Below are 25,433 nucleotides of genomic sequence, written 5' to 3'. Positions count from 1 at the left end.
TAAATGGTCTGAATTATAGTATTGACATGAAAAATTACTGAAATTACACACATGAAAGTAAAATGATGGAATTTCACAGCTGGGTAAAATTGTCGTCGATACGCTGCATAAGAGCTCGGAATGATTCATTATCAAGCAAGAAGTGTTTTTTTTTCTTTATTAACGTAGTACATTCCATTATTCATTCTACTATTATAAAACATCATCATACTAACAAGATGCCAACAAATGTAAATAATGAAAAGGATTTAAGTGTGAACGCATGTATTGACTGTGAAGGCTCATAAAAAGGCTCATTTTCTGCTAATCGTTGCATCAAGTTTGCAAACAACTGTGTCTGAAACAAAAAACCTGCTTTGTTATCCAGATCTCAACAGCAGGACTGCTGTGGTTACATAACATTTGATGTGTGATTTAACCAACCTGTCAGTTCTCCCCATTAACACCATGTCTATGGAAATATTACTGCAAAGGTCATCGCCTCAGGGAACTGCAAGAATGAAAGGGGGGAATGTTCATGAAATGGCAGCGCGCTGCCAGACATCCTGCCATGTTTCAGTGCATGGTCCATGATCCATGTCGGCGATATGATCCCCTCATGTTTCCTCCCTGTAATTCTGGCCATTAATATCGATTCTGGTTATTCAAGAAGTGGATAATGGATTGTTGACCCTCGGCTCTGACGCTGTTCGTGACTCTCAAATGTGAAATTTCGTTCTTGACTACAGTATGAGATTTCAGAAGGGAGACTGTAGAGAAAACTTGTCGATAGAGGTCTTGAAGCACAGACATTCATCCATGTTCCCATCTTTCCTCAAATTCATCTTTACCTGCATCACTTCGTAGGGTTTTCCAGATCAATTCTCGACCTTTATTATCTCCACTTGCAAGTCTGACTTGAACACTTTTTGCATGGAGTTCGCTAGTTCTCCCCATGTGCGCCTGGGTTTTCTCCAAGTTCTCCGGTTTCCTCCCACAGCCCAAATACATGCTCACTAGGTGAATTGGATACTCTTAAAATTGCCCCTAGATGTGCATGTGTGTGTGAATGGTGTGTATGTGCCCTCCGCTGGACTGGCGACCTGTCCAGGGTGTATTCCCGCCTCTCACCCAATGACGGCTGGGATAGGCTCCAGCATCCCCTGCAATCCTGAACAGGACTAACAGCTGGTTAATTGGCGATGTATGAATGTATTTCAGTTCCTTTCAATTCAGATCACCTGCAGCCTTGTAAAATACAAGGCAGGCCAGATTTGCGCCCACTAAAGGGGGAAAACAGGAAGTCATGGCACTCTGACGGGGTGACAGTTGTTACTAATACTAACAGGAATTACTTCCAGAAGTCCTCAAAAAATAACCTGCTATTACCAAGAGTAGTGACAGGAACCCTGTTGGCCTGAGGCTCCAGACCCTGTTAGTTCCACCAGTGAGATAGGGAGAAGGATGCTGTCTTAAGGTCCATTTACACTTGATTTTACAAGATGTTGACGGATCCGGATACTTCCGGTGGAAGTTCACCGTCCAGTTGTGTCCTTAACAATCTCACCCTCCACCACCTCCTACAATGCTGCAACTGTTTTTTTCTCTTTTGTGTAAGACTTCTCCCACAGCCATGTTTGTTCTGGAGTTAGTCATTGTCATAAACCTTTGACTGTGGGCTGCTCCCCCTGGTGGATATATTGGTGAGCAGCAATACCAATGCTTGGACGTATGTGATCACTGACTACAACAACGTCTGAAATGGAGCTCACTTGCTCTGCAATCTTTGGAATTTTTTGAAACCTCTCTTCGTCATTTTCAAACAGAGGGAGCCAACCACTGAGCTCTGAATCTGGTGGCCTCTGAAAATCAGGATCCTGTGTCATGAAACCTCATCTACCCATCACTAGTCATCGGTCGTTTTTATGTTGCCACTGGACGCGCTTTGAGTCATGCTCAGTCGCAAGAGAAAAGCCCAGGTCTGTTGCTCAGAGATGAGGTGTGAATTCACAGTGGTTTCCTGTGAAGGATTTGTCAGATCTTGACCAGCTTCTTAGAATTTGCTCTGTAGACGTGTAGAAGATTGGACACCAAAGGAACGATGCCACACTCCTCTTTGCTGTAGTTCCGTGATCATGGCAATTACGAGCGCTCAAACATTTTATAGATTTGGATGAATATGGCGAATTTGCTCAATAGATTACAAGCACACCACAAAGTAGAACATCTCAAATGTAAGTAATGAATGTCATCGCGGCAGTCAAACCCCCACAGATGCTAGCGTCACAGCAACAATGTTTCACGCAACAATACGCAGGGCTACCGTTGTGCACTCACAAATGCAGAATCTAATGGTTTGGAGTTTAAAGTGTGCGATGGAGAAGACGCGGTGATCTTATTTCCACCACGCCTGTTATTCTCCTCCTGTTTTCTCAGAACTCGTGTCAGAAAAGATTGATTTTCTTTAATATTGAGGGGATGCAAGTGAAATAAGCCACCGCCCACATATGAAACCTTGGAAGGAATGTTTAGCATTCTGCAAAGACCGTTGTCGAATCCCAAATTGAAATTGCTCGGCGAACGCAGCGTGCTGCTCTGTCAGAGAGTAATTAGTTCTAATCTGACTGTTTGTGTTTGACGCTCATTCATGTTGACGCAGAGGATTCTCATGATCTCAACTCCAGCAGCAACAACTCATGGAACAAAGGCGCTTTCCCTGAAACGGTTTATGTAGTCAGTGTCATAATTCTGATCATTGTCCTTAAAACTGGGGTCAACAAATGAGGAACTTGGCTTCACAGGGAAATGAGGAATCTGTGGCAAGAACAAAAGCATTAACTGTAGATCTTTTAGGAGGCATCCAAAAAAGAGGCCCTCGACTGGTTGCCCGGGCCACGCAGCAGAGAAAACTTATTTTGGGTGACCAGGAAATCGACAGCCTTGACTTTTATCTGAGCTCTATCCACCAATCTCTCATCTTTCCCTCAGTTGCAAAGCTCTCATATGAGCTGTGAGTATTCCAAGTGAAAACAGCACAAACAGCGCTACCTTGTCTCCTGTTTTGTGTGTGCTGATGCTTGTGTATCTTTAAAGTCTTTGGTGTTTGGTATCTGTTGTTTTAGGCTGCGGTGACTGAAAATAAGGCATCAAATGTAGTATAAGATAATTTGAGAAACATAAGAAAAAGTGACAGTTGAAACAGGGAAAAAAAATGATGAGCTTTTTGTTATCGGCATGAAAATGCAATCCTCCAAACCGTGGCCGGGTAAAGGGACACCCAGTTTACTAAATTCCACAACAAGTGTCATAACCAGACTTTGCCGACACAACTTGAGCAGCATTCATTTGCTTCGCTGTGGGACCAGTCTGAGGGAAGCATGTCACCATCATCAGTCAAAATCTGCGCTGCACACTCCATTGCCTCCCAGTGGGAGCAACAGCAGAGCCGCCTCCATCACATTTGATTACAGCCTTGAAGGCAAAGAGCAACAACATAATAACCTTATCAGTAGCAGATGATTGAGATCTTCAAAGGGCCTGTTCTGCCTCGGTGCCTGTTCATCCGACTGGTTGGGGATGCGGACTGATCAAAGGCCAGCAGAGCACGGTGGCTTGGAAGCAGCGGCTCCATGGACGAGCTGGTGCATCGCCACTGACAGGTGTCACACCCTCACTTCCTGGGAGGTGCAAGCAGACTACTGATCAGCAGGAGACATTGTTATTTGATCTGTGGTGCCCAGGGTGTCGAGCAAACGTGTGGAAGATCTGATGAATTTAATGAATTTATGCATGATTTATAAGCTGCATGTCTTCATCTGATGGTTATTGTAGTGCGGGGATTCACCAAGACAAGGCGGAGTTATTGCATAGGCTTTTACTTCTCCCGCCCATTTTGTTTACATGCAACTCTTGTGAATAGGTTTTTTTAAATCTTGACTTGAATAGTGATGCATCACTTGGCACATATTAACACATTCACAACACAACAATCTCAACATCCACAAACATGAAATGGTCTGAAGTCTTTTGGGTTGACAAATCTTGGCGCGTTGCAGTTTAATGCTTCTTGGTGTTATGACAACTGATACCAGAAATAATCTTGACAGACACGTTCTGTAAATCCGTCTTAAATAAAGTTGCCATGTCCACACATGCTACGATCACAGTCCTCAAAATTCTACAGTATAGCCCAGCATCACAACAGCAACAGGGCAACACACTACTTGTTAGATGAACAATATGTTTCCCTGAGAAAAAACGATGGTCTTTTGTTTGTACATTTGTCCAATAACAAATCATTCAACCTTTCCAACATATTCCACTCACTGTCTTAACTCTTTTTACTCTCTGTCGTCCTAACCCCAGCAGTTTTTTTTTGGGAGGCATTACTGTAACTGCCAAATATATGCACTACTTCCTGAGGATTCAAATAAACTAAATGTAAAAAAAAATAAATGTATGGATCCAATGTCATGTGACCAGAACCCATGAAGGAGTCTAAGCTAGTTCCTTCTTTTAGGCCCTTATTATTCACTCTAACTACAATTCAATGGCTAAATTGTCAGTTACAAACATTTGAATTTGAAGTGTGCAGTCTTTTTTTATATACCTATTGCAGTTTTTTGAAAGTGCCAACAGGGCGAACAGGCAAAGTGTTTAAAAAATATGTTTTATTCCCTTTTCCATGAACAATAAACAGATCCAACACAGTCAACACACATCAATTGTTAAATATCCGAACGTTGCCTTATAACCTGACAGACCGCTCCTCTTTTCACCAACAACAGGGGCTATCAGCTGCGGAAAGCTCCGGTCTTCGACAACAGAACACGGCTGATCGTCCAAAACAATCTGGTCCATTACCGTTGATTTTGTTGGATTGTTAGCATCTTGGTAGCACTCGAATTCGGGGCACTGAATCGAGGCCAAGTAGGAACTGCAGTTCGGTTCGGAGGAATGTTTGCTTTGTTTTGTCATTTCTAGGTCATGATGTAAAAATGTATAAATAATTAATATAATCCATAAAAACATTCCTCATTGTGTATGAATATTAAAAAGCATCTTGTAAAAAAAAAAAAGGAGAACGTGATCAGCCGATGAGGATGACGTCATAAATGCCCAAAACGGTGCCGATAAATCTGTCGGCCAACTGATCTGTGCAGCCCTAACTTTATATATATATATATATATATATATATATATATATATATATATATATATATATATATGGGAATTTCTCTTCGGAGATTAATAAAGTATCTATCTATCTATCTGTCTTTAACTTGTTTTTGTTGTAGGACAAAGTTTCAAAGAACTTTAAAAAAGAAAAAAAAGTTTGGACGCATGGAAGATTTCTGTGTTTCTGTCCTCTGTTTGACACATTCCTCTCCCTGAAAAAGCCTCACAACACGCAGTCTGCACAGGAAGACACTGCTCCAACCATTAAAGCCTCTGATGATAATAATTGCTTCTTTTCATCTGGGTTTATTGTGCTATTTAATCCAAGTGTTCATTCCTGAGTTTCATTGCCGTCGCGGCTCTTTTTGTGGGGAATAATGGGTTTTGGTTGTTTGCTTGGCCAGTCAGTTAGCAGATTGATTGAAGATAGTTTTAATGGTGCTGGCTATTTAATGGAGCGCTGTGTGTTTACACCCTCGCTGTGATTTGCTGCTGCCGCCGCTGAGTGAAAACCTGTCAACCGGGGCTTTCATTCCATCCACCCATGACATACTTGGATTGGATCCATTCCTCCATGACTCTTACTCACAACTCAAGTGATTATCAGGTAAAGACAGTGAACACATGAATAAATGAATGGCTAATGAACCGAAGGAGTCAAATTAAAAAGATCAACGCTGCTGAGATTAAAATACCAGTTTGTGCCTTAAGGTAAAATAGCTCTTTTTATTTAGTCTCAGGCCAAAAGACTTGACCTGATGTCAAATTAAATTAAAGAAAGTCTAGACTGAATTAGAGGTGTTCAATTCTTGATCTGGATTTCTATCAGTTTGTGTCTGAAGCCTGAACTTCTTAAATTGTGTTTTGCCATCGCCACTAGTCTTTTCATCCACAACCAGAACTTGTTTTATTTACGATTAAAATAAAAAGTGCTGCTTTGAGCCTCAACAGAAAAAGGCTCATGTGATTCTTTGGGGAAAGATTTTAAGTCAAGAGAAGATAATTGTGATAAAAGAGACAGATTCCCTTTCGAGTGCCGACCTCAAAATCCCTGTTATCTTCCAAAAAAAAGTAAGAATAAATCGTTTATGTTTCATCAGATAAAGAACATTACTGCCACAGTGCGATTTTGTTGTCTCTGGCTCTGTTGTGCATCATTGCTTTTTTGACTTGTGCTTTACCATGAAACGCATGACTTTTTTTCACTTCAAGAAATAAGCATTTGCAAAAGAAGATACATGTTAAACTTCTCATATAGCAAGTAAGATGGGTGCATCGACTGGGTTAAGAGCTTCAGTGACCCGAAGACAGCGTCACTGATTCCTCATCGTCCACGACCTTCACTGCTCACTGGATCAGACGGAGTGTGAAATGTCATGCATAGTGAAGTAGAGAGAAGAACACTCCACTGTTAAAAGATTTCCACTGTATTTCTAGAGCTGAATCCCTCATTGGCCAAGTGCTGGAGGCCACATGTGGCCCACAAGTGCTCACAATTCCATTTAAAACTAATTTAATTTCACTTCAAAATGTAGAAACCCAGAAAATAGATGTCTCGTTCAGCTGAAGGTTTGCATTTGAAGTGTTGCTCCTGTGTGTATTTGGGTTTGACGCACCTGTTTTGCATCATGGGCAAACTAAGGGCGAGGGGCGGAGTTATGCAGGGCCAACACCCACTAATCCACAGACAACCCGTCACACACTCACACCTGCGGAATATGTGGACAGCAGTTCACCTCTTTTGGGACTGTGGGAGGAAACTGGAGTTGCCTCAGGCCCACAATCTTGCATGAGGTAAAAATATTATAAAGAAATATCTACATTTCTTATGAGATTTAATCAACTCTACTGCACCACACCGATAGCTGTGCACAGAGCTGGTACAGGGATCAGACTTTATCCAGTTTAAACCCACAACCCCTGTGCAGTGAGAGATCCAGTCACTTCCCAACGTCATAACCTTGACCTCCAAAATAGGCCCCACTCTCGCATAAATATTGCAGGACGTTTTTCCACCTCTGCTCTTCAAGTTACGCTACAAATTAAAGTGAGGTGTCAATGACTAATTGCAGAATTTTTCCTCTGACATAAACGCCACCTACCAACTGAAATTACTGTAACAAGCATTAAAATGTTTGTTCCATCTGCACTTGCCCTATTTTAGAAAGAATATTTTAGGATTGCAGCGTTTCTGCGGAGAGGAGCGGGGCAGTCAGACTCAAGTGGCGAATATAAACACTGGGGGATAAACAGGAAAATAGCTAAGAAAGAACACAGAGCAAGTGAGAGAAGTCTGAGTTCAGTTGAGAGTTCAATTTAAGTCAAGCATGTACTGTTACAGTCTTTCAAATGGGCATGAAAGTTTCAGACTTACCGTGGACAGGTATGAAGAGAAACCTTAAGTTGATGTTCAGAGCAGTGAGTCAAGAATAGAAATGTCATACGTGCTGAACCTAGCAGCAGCAGAAGGTGAAAACTCAGTCGTAGTCTCGACCAGAGGGTTATTACTCTGGCAGTTTTGGTGACTTCTCTTCCAACAATAGCTGATTCAGCACTTTTTTTCCCAAACTATTTCAGGCGACCACAGGCAGGAACTCTGGCTTGTGAGGGAAAGAGCAATATAGCAGACTCAGAATGGGATGACAGAACTTGAGCAGCCGACTGGTGTCTCCCTTGGCCTGTTATTTTGCAGCAAGCAACATCAGCTGACAATACAGAGAATCAGTTTCAAATGTTTGAAAATGTTGAAATATTTAGTTTAGTTCAAGAATTTCTTCAAAGTTTCACACTTTGGAAAAAAAAAAAGGTTTTGTTTAGGCGTTCACTGGACATCTTCCAATCCCTTCAAGTTCCCCCTACAGACCTCGGTGTGATGGCCCCTAGTATTCTGTCTTGTGCTTGGATCTGTTTTTCACAACTGTCAAGAACTTAAGAGAAAAGAACTGAAAATATTCTGTATGAAAAGTATTATTTGTTCCAGTATTTGTGTCGATCGAAAGGTCATTAACTTTGCTTTATAGCAACTTATCAGACTACTGTTTAGAAGATGAAAATAGATGTTTCTGGGTTGAGGTTTGTTGGAGCTCTTTCGCCCGAACTCTGCTAAAGCTCGCCCCTGCAGCTGTCATCTCGCACATCAGTGGTGCACCGATCGCAAGCTGTGAAAAGAAGTGATTTGTCTTCAGTTGACTGTGTCTCACCAGGGAATCTTCCAGTCTCAAATAATAAAACGCAGACAGCCATATGGTTTCTGGATGAGTCTAGTAAGTCACAAGTTAGAAGTTAAAACTTCACTGTTCTGAGTCATGATTCTAGTCTTTGTTTTGTGTTTATTTTGACATTGTTTTTACATTTATTGCATGTTTATTGCATGTACTGAAAAATAGGTTAAAAAAAAAGGTATGTAATCCCACGATAATTCATGACCCAGTTATTTTGATGTCTTCATCCTCAAATTGAGGCTTAACTTTACAGGGTCCGGCAAAAGGACCCTAGAAGGAGATGTTATCATCAAAATCGGTCCTCACTAGGATAGGTAAGCTTAAACACAAAGACAAACACACACACGTTCACATGCACACACACTTGTATTTCAATCCATGAGAGGACATTGTCAGGTTTCTCATTTTGGCATTTCGCAGCCAAACGTCAAAGTTATACGGTCCTCGCAAGAAAGTGTTTTGTCAAGAATTAATCCACACAAAAAAGGATAAACAAGCAGCACATACACACAGCTTATTTAGAGTCATCACTCGCTCTCTGTAAATTGTTGGACTACTGGAGTAATCTGAGCCCCCAGTGCAAACCCCCACTCGAACATAAATGTGTAATAAATGTGTAATTGCAAAAGACAAATCACATTTTTACTCCAATGAGCGTGTTTCAGGCTTCACTGCAAGCTTAACCTGGTATTAAGCAGCAACTGCAGTCTTTAGGGACACATTTTCAGCTCTCATGCCGAACTCTGCCCAGAATGTTGCTCTGTAGCTCTACCTGTCAAAACACAGCACTGCAGGTTCCCCTCATGTGTCAGCTCGAGACATGCCGGACTCTTCAAGGGAGTTGCTGTCTCGCGGCTACTATGGATGTAATGATGCGAAAAGGGCATGGATTAGACAGAGGAGGTGGGTCAAACACACAGGAAAAAAAATCATCTGTTGACATAAATAATGTTTAATCATGGACAGCTACTAAGACTCCAATTGTTGGCCTTCATCAAATCAAATCATTACTGAATAGAAACAAAATTCAGTTTCAGTCATGGCCCATATCTGGACTCGGTTATAAGACAGAGTCCAGATCCGGCAACTGGTTTCTGTCCTTTTGGAGTTATTGCTTAACCGAGTTTCAATGTTCTTTTCAAAGTACAGTGGTACCGCGGTTCTCAACTCTTTGTGTCTTTCAGGGAGAGTGTTCTTCAGCTCAATGCCATTAAAAATAAATAGATAAATACATGATAATAATAACGTTCTGGGCAACAAGTAAACATCTGTCCAAGTGGGAAAACAAGATCATAAAATCCACGAAAGCGATTTTGGCACTCACTTTGTGAGAATACAAGCAACCTTTTGGATAAATATACAATCCTCGTGAAATTCAAAAAAAATCCAGAAAATATGACGGAAGAGAAAAACAGACAAAGGAAAAAAGGTATTTATTTCTTTGGTCATATTTCAAAAAGAAAGATCGATTTTTTGCAGTCATAAGCTCACGACTGATTTCATATGACGAAACCTACGCAATAAAAACAGTGTTCACTTGCCAAATTTGAACTTGGGGTGGAAAGGTTTTTAGACCCAACTTCTCAGCTCAGAAATACATTGGGTGTCGTAACTGGAGGCGTATAGTGGAACGCACCATAGCATGGGTGGGCAATCAAATTTTAAGGGGCCCCACTCTTTCCTGTGACTAAAGTGAAGGGACCCTCGAGCCAAGAGACCGGAAAAAAAAAGAATCGTTAATGAAACGTAATATTCTAGGGAAAATAGGAAAAAGTGTCATTACGGTTATGCTTAAAAAAGATCTCAATAAGATTTTATATTATTTCATTTGAATTAAACATTGTGAATATGAATAAAAGAAACAGGCAAATCGGGTGCAAATGATGCATTTGACTGAAAATTATCCATTAACAGAATCAAACGCAGAAAGAAAAGAGAAAGGAAAATTGAAAATGAACTGAAGTAATGAACTTTATTTGCCCTTCTCTGTACTATACCCACAGATAATGTAAAGTGAAAATATTGCCTCAATAAAATACGGTTCACACAGACTACATGTCCATTGGTTTTGGTGACTTTCGGAGCATAATAAAAGCAAAACTTCAGGTAAAAAGCATCGGTGGAAATTCTGCCTTCCATTTTCACGGTGACCACAAAGATTCAAATATGGCCAGTATATGTAAATCTGCTCGCAATTTCTATTTTCATTGAGAGGCAAATTGATCCTATTATTTTCCCAGCTTCATTGGTGACTCATAAATGGATTTATTTGATGGCTTATCTATATTTAATTCCAACTCTGCGCCTTTCAACTGAATAGTTTCGCAATTACATTTTCTTAATCAAGAGTCTTGTCATTCAAAGCGGGGAACTTTCCAGCGGCGAAGTTTTGCGAATGTGCGAGAGTGAAACATGAAATCATAAACTGGCCATTGCTTAAGAATTTTGTTTTCATTGACTGGGATTTCATTCATTTATTCAGAGCGCTTTGAAGGCCCGGCCTCTTCCTGTACTCTCACACTGACTGTAGCATTTGGAAAGCTGTCGGCAACCTTCTGCTGTACGATGTGTGTTACGGAGCGGCAGGCTCTTACCTTCGTGTAAGCCCATAAATAAAGGAGCCCATCCATCTGAGTGTTGCATGTTGCATAAGGTGCGTGATGCAGAAATGTTACTCATTAGTATCCCCATGTTAAGATGCCAACTGACAGCATTCCTGGGGGATAGCTTTGTGCTGCTCCCTTATTTATGCGCCCAGTGTAGCTCAGAAACATCTCATCCTACATGCTCTCCACAGCGCCCATCTTCATACATTAAGCTCAACCTCAGGAGGTCCTCTGGCTATGCAGAGGTTGGGTTTATTTGTCTACTCACTCAGGGAGGCGACAGCAAGGTCGGGGAAGGTTCCAGACATTCACTGTTATGTAAATGGGATTCATGACATGCAAAAACATTCATTTGAAGCTGTCTTAAGATAAAACCACATGCTGGGTGAGCACCCACAAAGGCCCACAAAGATTAAAAGTACTTAGTATGTGCTCCCTGTATTGTGCGGCGGCAAGTTTGAACACATACCCAAGTACTACAGTAGTAACAATAATACAATTTCTTTGATTTATTTTTCAAATTATTTTAAATTATTATTATTTATTATTATTATTATTATTAGTAGTAGTAGTAGTAGTGTCTTGAATTGCTGTAAATTTGCATATAAATGTTCCCTTTTTTATTATTTCATTCATTGATTTTATTAAAAATATTATATGACACATTATAACATTTCAAAAGTTATTTGTAAAATAAATAAATACAGGATATTTTTCAGTGCAACACTTCCAAAGTAATGAGGTGGCGCTTATAGATGGAAACCCAAATGCTGAACTGAGATGAATTTGCTAAAAAGCCTCTAATAAATTTAATATCATATTTTAAACGTATCCCACATTCAAAAATGTAGGTCAATTCAAATAAGAGATAATAATACATTTTCAGCCCACATAACGTTTTAACATAACGTAGTTTTTAAAAGCAAATGTCACTTCCTGTTGTGCTGCAGGTAAAACAGGTACATTTAGGGCTCAGCTACAGTGTAACATGAAGAGTGTTTGAGATTTATCATCTGATGGTGAAGATAGTCGGTAGTCCTAAAGAAAAATGAGAGAAGTCTTCATAGGAGAAAATCATGTTTCATGTGTCACTTTCTGAACTTTGGTCAACAGCCATTTATGTTAACCCTCGATTAATGTTTTTGTGTAATACCTATCTACGATACAACAATATCACTGTATATATGTGTACTGCATACCCACCCAGCGTATGACTTTAATTGTTGCAGCACATCCTCGGCAGGGTTTCAGTGACATCACCAAATTAGGCCTGAGCTGTCTCCGTTTCATGGCGGACATGACAGCCACCTCTGCGGCGGTCAGACAGTCTGACTGGTTGGAGCGGTGACAGCCTAAAATTGACCGTCTCCAAGTGTTCCTGTCCAACGCTGCGGACAGATATAAATATTGGATTCTAAGGTAGATTGATCGCCTTGTCCGGTACATGTCAGCTCTCTGGTTCGTGAAAGTTCCTCATTAACATTTGGAAGTGTGTGGCCCTCAGAATCTTCCAGGGTTTTGAGATGTGGGAGGTGAGGAAATCTCACTGCTTTCCTAGCTCCCACGACTGTGTACGTTGGGTCATTTGCTCAATGACCGGCTGGCAGCAGGTTTGTCACTCCTTCAGGCAGCATAAAAATTCATCCTCTCATGTAGTGTCAGAAGTGTTCAAATTACAAAAACTACATCCATGTTGATAAGGCTTCATCAGCTTAAAACCTACATTCACAAACGTTCTTTGACCTTTTCCAAATGGCCTGTAACTGATTCTCCGGAACCAGTTACAGGGACTCACCCAACACTACTTGAATATGGGTCAAAATGGTGCGAAACTTCTGTTTACCCAAACATCTCGCGGCTATTAAAAGCTCATTCGACCCCTTATGGATATAAATGTGGTAGACTGAAGAAGTAAAATGCTTCAAAGTCATTGCCATTTTCATTCTCTGTTTATTCCAGACAGGAAGCAACAAGAGTCACTTTCAACACTAAACCCATCCACATCTACTCTCAGCCAGCCAACAGCTTTTTATTTGCTGCTTTGTACATATGTTTTATTTGTAGACTATGATAACAACAGTTTCAAAGGCTGATATATAGAAATAGTCAAGAATTTTGTTTTGTTTTTTCTTGTAAACAATGAACCAAAAAATATATTTATTTGTCTTCTTTTTAAACACAAAAACAAGGATTGTTCTAGGACTTTTCATGATAATATTTAAGATCGCATCAAACTTTCATATTCATATTTTTCCGCCACTTTATACTTGCACCATAACCAAAGAGCTTCCTTCCACTCTGCAATCCAAATTTAACACGTTCTAATGCTTTTGACAATCATTTCTCCACTTCCAGGTTGAAGTCAGCTTTGTTTGTTCGGTTTTTAACTTTTAGCTAGAGGGCAACCTTGAGGGCGATAAGACACACAAAATACTTGTGCTGTCAAGAGAGCCACACAAGGAGTCTAAAAAATGGTTTCAAGTCTTGCTTAGACAACACAGCACTGACTTAGATGATGGTTCAACACCAACAAGGGGCAACGGAACAGGATAACTGGATTCAGCGTAAAATGATATTGTCCAAAAATAAATGCAGTGGAAATCTAACACTGTTAAAATGTGCTAATCCCACTTGTCATTTAAGAGTAAAGTGTATTTCACATGACATATTAGTGTTAGTACAGGTCAGACGAATCAGCTGACTGACCATGTAAATCACTGCTTTACTCATCGGGGTAAAAAGCGCTGCGCATCCGAGACAGAATATGCATATTTTCCGAATGCTTCATACCAAGATTTTGACTTTTTTTTTTCTCCCTCCTGTGTATCGCTGCAGGCACAAATGTAGTCCCAAGTTTAAATGGTGAGGTGCCAGGGTAGAGACACACCATTACTCTGCTCACGCATGAACGTCGCACCGCTCACCGATGGCCCCCTGGCCTGCCAAAAAGAGGGGCTGTCCTCTTTTCTTAGCCTCATTGATTCTGCAGGGTCTTCATCAATTAAATCCAACTGCACAGACACTCATGCAGGGAGTGCCCCCCCGCCCCCCCGCCAAAAAAAAAAAAAAAAAAAAGAAAAAAGCGGGACAATCTCACCAACCTGAGAGACAGGCTCACCACAGGCACCTTCACATAAATGTCAAGCGACACATCACCCATCGCCTCTGAGCACTTCCTAACCACAGGCAGAGGCAGGAACAACATTTGATCTAACTAAATCAAAAGATGCAGCGCAAACAGTCTATTTCCACGCTGGCAACCATATTTGAATTGAAGCTATTTCAGTGTTGCCTCGCAGCGAGACCAGGAAAAATGCCGTTTAAAAACGTCGCGGCTGATGGGGGATCAACAGAACAATGGTGTGTTTTGCACCTTCATAACAGCTGCCGAGTTAGAATAAGGGTGATGAATGTAGCAACTTGACAGTGTTTGCCAGCGATTGCCTGATTCTGAACAGACGACCTTGTTATTCTCTCCGTTCTAATTGGAAAACAATAGTTGCGAAACACGCAGGAGACAATGAGGTCATGAACAATCGGATAATCATTGTGCTGTTTTCATGCGGCAAATGTGTCCATAAAGATGCAGTCTGCAGTTCTCAAGTAAAGACTGCGTGCAAACCACATTAGTCGCTTCACATTGGCAGCAGAGTTGGATTAAAAGCTAAATACATCATGCTTAAAATGTGCTTACCAACCAGAGAAGTATAAGCAAGACACCAAAATCACAGCTGCTTATAGGGTTGGTGTTTTCAAAAGATTAAAATGTGTTAAACGCTAGAAGCCTGCACGTATTTTTGACCTGTGGAATGAAGAAACATTGAAAGACAGACCTATTTTTTGACTGAGTGCAGGATGTCGACACTGGCAAATCAGTATTTTTATGTTTAGTGGGTTCCAGTTTTATTAGGGAAAAAACGTGCCAGAAATGAACCTAAAACTGCTTCTAATGTTGATCAGATTTTACATACATGCATTTTCAGTTAAGTGCTAAACAGGTTCTTATGTCATGATTCGCTTTTACTTTTGTATGCCTTCCGTTTTCGTCTCCTTCCTCTTCCCTGTTTTGTTGGAGCTTCAGTCTTGTTTATGGCACACAGCTGGAGCTAATCTACAGATCATCCACCGCCCTTTCTTAAGCGCTTCAGCTCCAGCAATGTGTGCCAGATCGAATCTACTCATTCTTCGGTAGCTGACTTGTTTTTATTTGCGTACTTCTCCCGGTTCGGTGACACCTTCAGTTTTTTGAATGCATTCTATTTTCATGTGAAAAAGCAGAGGCAAAAAAATATATTAAAAAAACAAAAAAAAATGTTGAAAATTCTGAAACACAAAAATGCGTGTCGTCGTACACCTTGCATCAAAATACACAAACCTTTTTTTCCACCCATTAATATGAATGCAGCATCCTGTTTGCAAGTATTCAAAATTAAGCTGTCTTTTCTGAAAATAATTTATCTATGGTCATGGGTCAACGTTTTTAATTACAGGACGTCTACGTGCGAAAAGGCCAAGCCTGTAGTTTGTAAAGAAGTAATTCCTTTAAAAATGACCTATTTTTTGTTGTCAGCATATGGGTCCTCATGAGTAGCAGGTTCCGCAGCCTCAAATGTGAAGCTTCATTTCACTGTGCGTCCTTTTAGTTGCTGTCACAAAGGTGTCAGTCTGCATCCAAAACTCACACCTTTATCCATCAACCTCATTGGTTGTCCTCCTGCTCTCTTTTCACCTGGTATCTACATTCGCATCATTCCACAAAATCTACCTGTCGACATTGTTTATATTTTGTCAAGCCGAACGAAATGTTTGCCCTCGGTTGGCCCGATCTACAATAAAGTAAGATGAATGTGAAGGCAGCACTTCATGAACATTTTATAGCAAGATCCTAGTTTCCCCTGGATGCCAGCATCATATCTTTCTTTGATCTCCCAGAACTTCAGCAAAACAGAATGTTCTCCCAGCTTGTGTGCACTTGACATCTGTGAGGACAAACAGTGGCTCACCTTAGTATATCAGGTGAGTATTACACTTTTAAAAGAGTAATAAAAGTCATAGAAGAGCAGTGCTACGTTGATGAGGTTTCATGAAACAGTGCCCTCATTTTCAGTGACACTAGATGGCACTGTCGGCTGTACACTCTTTGGCTTGAAGAACTAAACCACACATCCTTTTTAAACAAGAGCGCCACCTACAGAGCTCTGAAAATGTGGACACTGTTTCATGAAACCTTATCACCGGGTGGAACAAGTGAGGTGCTCAGTCACAGAGGAGTAGTAGTTGGTGGGAAGGAAGCACATTGGGCAGTGGAGAGACCTGCCATGATGAATGACTGACTGAAGACTGGAGTTTGAAGTGGCATAGTTGAACGTGCTCAGCTTCTCATTGGGAATCGAAAGGACAAGATCATAAATCAAAGGTGTGGAGTGGAATGTGGAGAGACCAGATGGTTTGGAGAGGAGGGACAGTGTTGGATGAAGAATGTTGGAGGGGAAAAAGAGAGGGAAAAGGAGAGGCAAATCGATGATGGAGGAGCACATGAATAGTATAGAAGTGACAAGAGAGGATGGTCAAGGAGGTAAAAGGTGGGTGATTTTCTTTGGCAACCCCTGGATCGAGATGGCGAAAGAAAGGGTGAGGCAAGTAAACCATCTAAACTGTCCATTGCAAGAAGAATAACAACCATCTGATGTAGCATTAGAAAGAAGAGGGAACACTGTTGTTGTCTGAGCGCTCAATCCAGCCATTTTTAAACCATCAAAACACAGGATTCTGCCACCGGATGAAGGGGCGGGACTGAAAGAGATGCAGTTTTATTTTTACTGCATCCTGTCAGCCGCTATATAGATACCACACTCTGAGCAATATCACCCTAATTCAATGTGACTGAGTGGAAGATCAAGACGCTACATGCTGTTTTCAGCGATAAGAGACATGTGTATGAAGCGCCCTTGATTTTGTGCTACAATCGACTTTTTGCCTTTTTGATAGCGATTAAACGGGAAGATGATTGTGGGTGACAGTGGCGCCGCTGTATTTATGCCGTAGACATCAGAGGGAAGACAAACTTTGTTGGGTTGAATAGAACAGAATCAGTTGTACTATTGAAATAGCAATATTTCTATTGACGCTTTTCATTTAATGACATAATGAGATAGTTCAACAGTGATTGGAGACATTAACATTTGAATGGGAAACTCTTTTTTTAATTATTTATCAGTCGGCGTGTCCCAGAAATTATGCTGCTTGAACCTAGCCCATCACGCTCTTCGGCTCGATGGACCTTGTGGGCTTTTTATCCTCACTGCACTTATTATCGCTCTTTCTCCGGCTGTTTAACTGAAGGCGTGTCGAATCTCACACAATATGGAAAGTAGCTGCTCGCACAAATCGCTCCTTGACAAAAGCAGAACTTTTTAAAGTCGGCCGAGGTCATCGAATGAACTTGAGCTCAGCTAAAAATACATTTCAGGCGATATGTTACAATTTCTCCAGCGAACACGACCAGCGTTTCTATTGCATGTATACAGCAATAACATGGAGACTAGACTGTCCTCTAGACTTCCACAGCTGGTGATCCAACTTGGAAATATTAAAGATAAAGGGTGAAAGAATTCAATGTATCAAGGATGAACAGATGCAGAGCAGAGAGAAGCTTTGGGGCCACTGGCATTTACACAACTGTTTAAATAGAATTAATAATGGATACCTTCTTTAATGTCAAAGTCCAGTTCAGTAGCAGCTGCATATTTATGACAACCTGGACTCCTTATTCATAGAACAGCATGGAGCGCAGGTTCTACACAGGAAGCTGAGAAGAATCTGACCATGACACGGTTTTGTGGTCAGGTTTCATGTGCTCTGCCGATAAAAATCTAACGTGAATGAATGTACTATACAGCTCAAACTTGAGTAGTAAAAGTAGTAGTTGTAAAGTTGTGGGCGCTACTGAGGTGAACGTTCTGGGCTCATTGTTGAAGTCTTCAAGGGAGCAGAACAGAATATAATATCTATCATTGCACTGGAACAAACAAAATGCAGTATTATCCCATCATTTTCCATCCTGGTTGACCTGAGGCACTTGATGCAAACTCAAGAAGAAATGTCATTGTGATTCAGATTAGACAAATGTGGGCGGATGGTATCAAAGAGAGGTGAATGTCTCAGACAGCTGAAACATGACGACGAGGGGGGAGACAGCATGGAGGCCACTGGTCATGGCAGCACAATAGTCGCGAAGCATGAGAGCCATTGAGGCCACAGTAGAGCCATACAGTTTCCCTTATAAAGCTCTCTCTCTCTCTCAGACACACACACACTCAAAATGAGACATCAAAATATATAAATATGTCACATTCTCATATAAGGTGCAAATGTTGTCGATTATTTGGTATAACAGTTCCCTGACCCATCCGCACTCCATCTGGTTATACGCCTCCGAAATCCGGTGCCATTTCAGGTCCTCGGCGGTGGATGGAATAGGCAAAAAAACAGGTAATTGATGATGTCAGGATACGTCACTGACGGCAGACTGTCCGAATCGTCGTTCTCCCACGACGACGGAGCCAATTCATACGGGTCTGCACCACCAATAAAGCTCAACTTTTCCAAGTGTCACGCATTTTCGTGGTCATTAAGTCCCTCTCTGTATGTCCTGTCACTCCCAATTCGTTTCGACAGGCCTTTCTGTTTTTTTTGGCCTTTTTCCATCGCACTCCATTCACAGTCCATGGGGATGTTTACAAACATCTCCAACATGGCGGCTTACGGGTTGGATGACGCGCCGTGAAAACCCTCCATATTTTCTGGACTATACATATAGAGTGCACCGGAATATTAGCCACACCCACAAAATTTAAGAAGGAAAATAGATCTTTTTCGTACATAAGCCGCACTGGTCCATAAGCCGCACGTGGACTGGTGCTGGGCTTGAGGATCACTTCTAGTGATCTTCTAGTTCTAGTTTTGAAAACGGGGTCCAGCATTGAGACTGACTCATGAAACAAGCTCGGCAATGTTCTGAACCTGAATCATGAACTCCTCATATGTTATTTACAAGTGTTTAAAATGCTCCTCCAGTAGACCGTCTCTGCGTGTCAGCAGCTCTGCCAACAGTCTGCAAGTGACCGCTGGTTCCTGCAGTTTCACCTTCTTGGGCACGGAATACTCTCTGTGCTCCGTCAAGTGCTGGGGTTGTAAATATCGTATTTAATTTGTGGAGTTGACGTGCATGTGCTGCAGGACGCAAACTTTCCATGACAGACTGAAAAAAACCCTCCACGGTAGACACACTGATGCCAAGCAATTGTTCACTTTAACAGAGAAAAATCTGAACATGTAAAAGAACAATTGGAGAGAAAAAGCTGAGCAAAAGCATAAATAATAATAATAATGGAAAAAAAAATGTTTCAAATGTTTGAATTGGAACTATATGTGGAGAGTATTTGGGGAAAAACACATGAGAAATTAAAAAAAATAAAATGAAATTATAAATATGACGTAGACGTATGAAAATGAAAAGGTAATTTGGGCACTTTCTCTATTTAGATATTGTGATAATAAGGATGTCAAAGGGCGCTCTTTGTCCCCTGTGCTGTACACTTGACAGCTACCATTGCTGAAAACCATAACATATCACAGGGCTTATTCCATACGGCACGGTTCATACACACTTGCAGTTCAAAGTGTTCTTCAGAAAAAAGAATGCATAAATATGAGATGAGTCCATGATGAGGCCATCGCTCTCAAGCACTCATCTGTTTCGTGAATCCACAAGACCAACAGTGGTAGCATTGCAAGCTGTTTCTTGAGCCCGATCGTGAGCCTCAACCCACCAAGAGGGAAAACCATGGCTAAGAAACCAGGCGCAATTCTGCCGAAGGCTGTTTCTCACTGTGATCTGACCTACCACCATGGACTCGAGCAGAACTCCCACTTTGGTTGCACTACACACCCCTGACAAACAAACCATCTGAGGCTGTGTTCAGACTCATATTGTAAAACAGCGCATTGTGGAACAAAAATTAAAAAAAACAATGCATGGTAATTAACTCGGAAACCTCACGCAACAGCAGTTTTTTAATTCTGTTTTTCTTTTTTCAGAAAAAACTGTGAGAGTGCCCTTTCACCTTTTGTTCACTCCTGAGAGTGAAGTCGACAATTTGTGAGATTTAGCAAGTTCTCAACCTCACTTTTTTTGGCTGAGACTCACTTACATGTCAAGACCGATAATTCATCGTCAGCAGGGTTTGTCAAGCACAGCACACGGAGGTTAGCGCTGTAGCACTGTTTAATTTAATGTGACTAAATTGTTGGTTAAATCTCCCATGGTTGAGGCGCAGCACTGGGTGAATTATTTAAGATGTCAAACTTCATGAACCCCACATGCGGTGCGAGGACAGTGCCTGGACAGAGTGTTAAAAAGTAGTGTGCACGTGCCTTATTTCTGTCTGGTTCACTTCCTTTTGGTTGCAGACATGCTGTTTTTTTATTTGGATTCACAGCCCAGAATATGATGATGGAACACTGGGAACAAGACAGATGACTTCAATAGTAGGACGCAGCTATTTTTCATTTCCGGTAAAAACATTTCTTTTAATTTACTCTGCTGTTGTGTAGCAACAAGGAGGATCCAGCGGGAAGGCAGAGGTCGAAGCAATTGAAATTGTACCATGGACCAAGTACTGTGAAAATATGATTGTAGTGAAATGTGAAAAAAATATATACAGAATATAGACAGAAAGAAATGGCACAAAAATGTTTTATGAACATCATAAGATGATCAAAATTGAAAGATAGTAGCACTGACCAAAAAAGCTAAATAATTGCCTTTTTTTAATATTTTGGATACAATAGTGGAAAAGGGTTAGATTAATAAAAAAAAAAGTTGAGTAAAATGGATTTGCATTAGATGAAATGGCTTTTAATAGTCCCGCAGTGGGGAAATTGAGAAATTGAGAGTTAAAATTAATAAACAAAAGGAAAGTAAATCATTCTGTTTTGTGAATAAAAATTGAAATTTCAAATTTAATATTTGATTTGCAATATATCCATGTTTCTCACTAAAAGTTGATCGCTAATACATGTTTTAATATCCATTTATTTCAGAATTTAAAAAATAGTGAATGAATGAAAAATATAGATGCTAGTGAACTACTTTTTAAAATAACAATTTTTATGCTCGGACAATTTTAGAAACCATTGAATCTGTTTCCTTTCAACCTTTCAATATTAGCTAAGCACGCCACATAATACATTGTGTGCTCAAGCTGTTCCACTGTCACATTTAATACAGTCAAATTGAGCCGGCGAAAATCTAATTTGCTTTGCCTAATGTCACCGAACCCCTTCCACTAAGTTTACCGTTCACATCAGGTGCTACATTTGACCTTTACGCGTTGGCTGACTTTGAAGATATCCTCATGAAAAAAACATCCTCGCTGCTGATAAATGGTTTGCTGTGTCTTGCCGGGTTTAGATCAGCCTGCTGGTCGCTTTTATGTTGCTGATACTTGCCTTGGCTCGGTGCAACTGTGATCAAATTAGCACATCAGAAATCTTCCTGTGGGTTTTTTTGGCAGACACACACAGGAGTATTTAGCAAGACTGTCATTGATTCTGCGCAATATTTGAACATCCAGATGTTCTCTTAAGAGCTAGCTGACGAATCGACGTGACAGTGTTCTTGACGGGATAAATGCATCACACTGCTGACAGAACCTTTTTAACCAAGTCTGGACCAGTTTGAATTTCTTTGTGTACAACTTCAAGAGAAGGTTCTTCTCTTTGAGAATAGGTTCCAGTAGGTTGTGTCCTTCAAGTCCAAAACAAGTGAGCAGAGCCAAAATGCAACATTCTATTAGCAACGTAGTCTCTCCAATAACGGCAGATACAAGCAACTAAATGGAGTTTTTTTTCTACTCAAATCCTCCTTAGTAAAGAGAAGAGGGATCATCCGGTGACGGCTAAAAGAACCTCCGCTAGCAGGGCCTCCAGCATGCTCCCCTCTTACGGTGTTCTAGAACATGCAGCAGAGACTATGGCTGTGTCCCATTGCTCACCCTAACACTCATTTTTGGCACTGGGTTTTGTGCGTTCATGTGTAAGTGTAGTGTCTCCCAATACTACTAAGACTGAGGGCACTCGCCATTCACCGCTTGAAAAGATCCCTTCAAACCGAGGGAGCTCCGGAGCTGACTTGAAACAAAGTGAGGATATGAAGTGTGGATAGATTTCCAGGATACCAAAGTACTTTATTTAAAAACAATGTAGGATTGGACCACAGGGACATTTTAATAACGTGGACTACTCTTCCGTTGGTTTACTTTCTCTCGTATCACACGTTAGCATCCCAAATGGTCAACCGTGTCCGTCAACATGAACAATACAACATGTAAGTACAACAGTATGTTTTTTATTTCTTCTTAACACACAACAGTCGGCTAGCATCCAGGCTAACATTAACATCGTCATACCGCTAACAGATCTATTACTGCAACATAGCGTCGGAGCCGGCTTCAACTCCGCCCATTTTTTTCTCTGTTGGTTCACCAAACCAAGTGAGATTATCGGTTCTGGTGCAAGTGGTTGCAAAAACATTGGAGCTGGCATTTCCAGAACGTCTCCAACACTCGATATGCGGCAAACAAAACACAGCACCGCAGCCAATGACACGTTGTCTTTACGCTTGACATCATGAAAAGTGTTGTCACAATTCTTAGGGGCGTCAATGACTTCACTTCACGCTGGAGGGCACTTCATAGTGGAGGGCACTCAAAACCAAGTGCTAGGGGGAGAAATGAGACACAGCCTATGTCTCTAAATTGACCTGCAAACGCCTCAACCAGAAGAGCAGGGACCCAACCTCAACCTCAAAAGTTTATTTATTTAGTCTAATAGTCTAACCACCTCCTAAAGCTACAATTGCCCCACTAAATCTTCAAGTTGTATCCATTTAAAAGCTGAAACATTTAGTATGTTATTGGCTTACTGTTAGCAAATATTCAGAATCCTGATACAACTATTTGACTTTTTTTCTCTTCTCTGTTTTGCCAAAAGTTAATTGCACTTTGCATCACTCCGGCGCCAGCAGGTGATATTAAAGATTCATGGGTCACTGCTGCTGGTCCCTATTGTGTGTCTCCTCATCACCTTTCTTGGCTCAGCTTCGAGGACGTCATTATTACAGTTGTTACCTTCTCCACAGCTGCCAAGTGTGAGCTCCCGCTCCCCTGAAGCCATGTGGCATTACGCCTCATTCCTCAGCACGGCCAACAACTGTCCTGTCCATTCACTGTACAGGACAAATGGACAGGTTTGAGCTCAGCTTTTTGGCATCAACGACAGGAGTCGAGTTGTGTGCAAAAATGAATTGCGCTTCAATCCTGTAGTCAAACAACTGGCGCAGGATCAAAGGATCATTTAATTCCGATATCGCACCAAGAATATACTCATTGTTATAGAATCACAGAGCATCATTATTATGAAATTATAATCATTCTGTTGGCCGTGCATATTTTATTAACCCTCTATGACTGCAAATATTGGTTGGTTAAGGTATACTGTATTATGCACAGATAACCAGAGCCTACATTTAAGTCAGGACTGAGTATGATTGTGAGTGTCTTCAGTGATGAGAAAACTGTATGAGTGTGTCCCAGTGAAGAACCATGAGCTGAGCCAAAAGGCAGCTTAACATTCCTTGACTCACTGGTGGCTACTGGCTTTGGGCAGTGACAGGCCCAAATGACTTCTCACCACATGATAACTGGACCGTCCCTTTGAGAAAGGATGATGAGCTTTGCCATCCATAGAATGGGGATCTCAGTCACCATCAGAGAGTCCTGACTACTGATGGCCAGATGAGGTTTCATGACACAGTATTAAAAGGTTGATGAGGTTTCATGAAACAGCTCCGGAGCTCCCTCGGTTTAAAGGGATCATTTCAAGAGGTGAACAGCGAGTGTCCTCGGTCTTAGGAATATTGGGAGACACTACACTTAGACGTGAACGTGCAAAACCGAGTGTTAGGGCCAAAAACGAGTCTTAGGGTGAGAAATGGGACACAGCCTTTGTGTCGACTGCAGCCCTGGTGACCTAACCCGGATGAACAGGAGAATGTCAATGAATGGATGATCAACATCCGCCCTTCCATGTAAGGCTGCATCAACATATATATGGTCAAACAGTACAGTGTGCAGCCTCCATACTTTTTACACAATTCACATCCATTCGTTAATTATGAATCACTTGCGTCTCCATTCAACAGGGGCATCGCTGGGTGTAAATAAGGGAATAAAGAGGTGGAATCATTTATTGAATTACACTAAAACCCATTGGTCAAGGCACATTGTGAGAAAATCGCCTCGAAATTAAGCAGACCCCAAGTACAACATGCATAATCCTTGCTTTGAAGATAAATTACGTAATAAGTCCCTGAGTAGGAAAAGTAGGTGTTTTCAGCCGCCTAGTTGCACAAACGTTTGGGCTCAAGGGCAGGAGAGGAAGAAGTGAAAAACGCCCTCCCGCCAACATCGTATTACAATAGCCCACTGCGATCCCATCTGTGGGAATCATATTTTAACCACCAACAATAGCTAATAAACTCTGTTTGATTTTTCTCTGGACCGAATGCAGGATTTAGACAAAGAGTCAAAGTTTATCTGCGTGTGGGTGGTGAATGTTGCTCAATGAACTGACTCCGGTTCCGCCAATGACCCAGAGACCTGAAATTATGCACAAGAATACTTAAGCCTGATTATGATTATTTCTATTATTGCTAGAATCCATCATCTGCAACGGAGCTAATGCACTGTTAAGATTAGCCACAAAAACGGAGCATATTTTTACATTTTAAATGATGCCAATTCAAATATAACTCTAGTTGGATCATAAAGTCAATACTCACAGGTTTATTATTCATCATTTGGACTGTTTTCATTGGTGCCTGCAAGTCTGTTGCCTGTAACCAAGAATAAACCCCCTTTTATCGAGTCAGCACTTGAACATGCAGTAAGTGTCAATAGTTCATTTCACCGCACATTGTCCCTCTTCTCACCCATGCCCTTGCTGAGCTGTTCCATTTTTTCCGTTCCCACTCATCCCAACTGGAGGTGAAATGTCCAGAATTGCTGTTTGTGACCCCTTTTTTCACAACATATAACTGCTTGGTGGTTCTGTGAAAATCATTCTCTGCCTCAGTTACAGTGACTTCAACCTGAACAGTTCCCATGATGCCACACACATCTGGGCAGTGGAATGACAGGCGTCCATGAGAATAACATCGGCCCAACTCACCAGAGTCCCCACGGTCTAGAGAAGGTCCAGTGTCAGCAGAGAATTGGAAGCATGCTGTAATGTCAACAAAACGCCTGTAATTTCATCCGTCCGATGTGACAAGTCTAAGCATATTGCTGCCATGATGAGTTTGATCGAAATAATTTACCGTGAGGAC

This window comes from Synchiropus splendidus, chromosome 9 (genome assembly GCF_027744825.2).
Source record: "Synchiropus splendidus isolate RoL2022-P1 chromosome 9, RoL_Sspl_1.0, whole genome shotgun sequence".
NCBI lineage: Eukaryota > Metazoa > Chordata > Actinopteri > Syngnathiformes > Callionymidae > Synchiropus > Synchiropus splendidus.
This window is presented reverse-complemented; position numbering follows the sequence as displayed.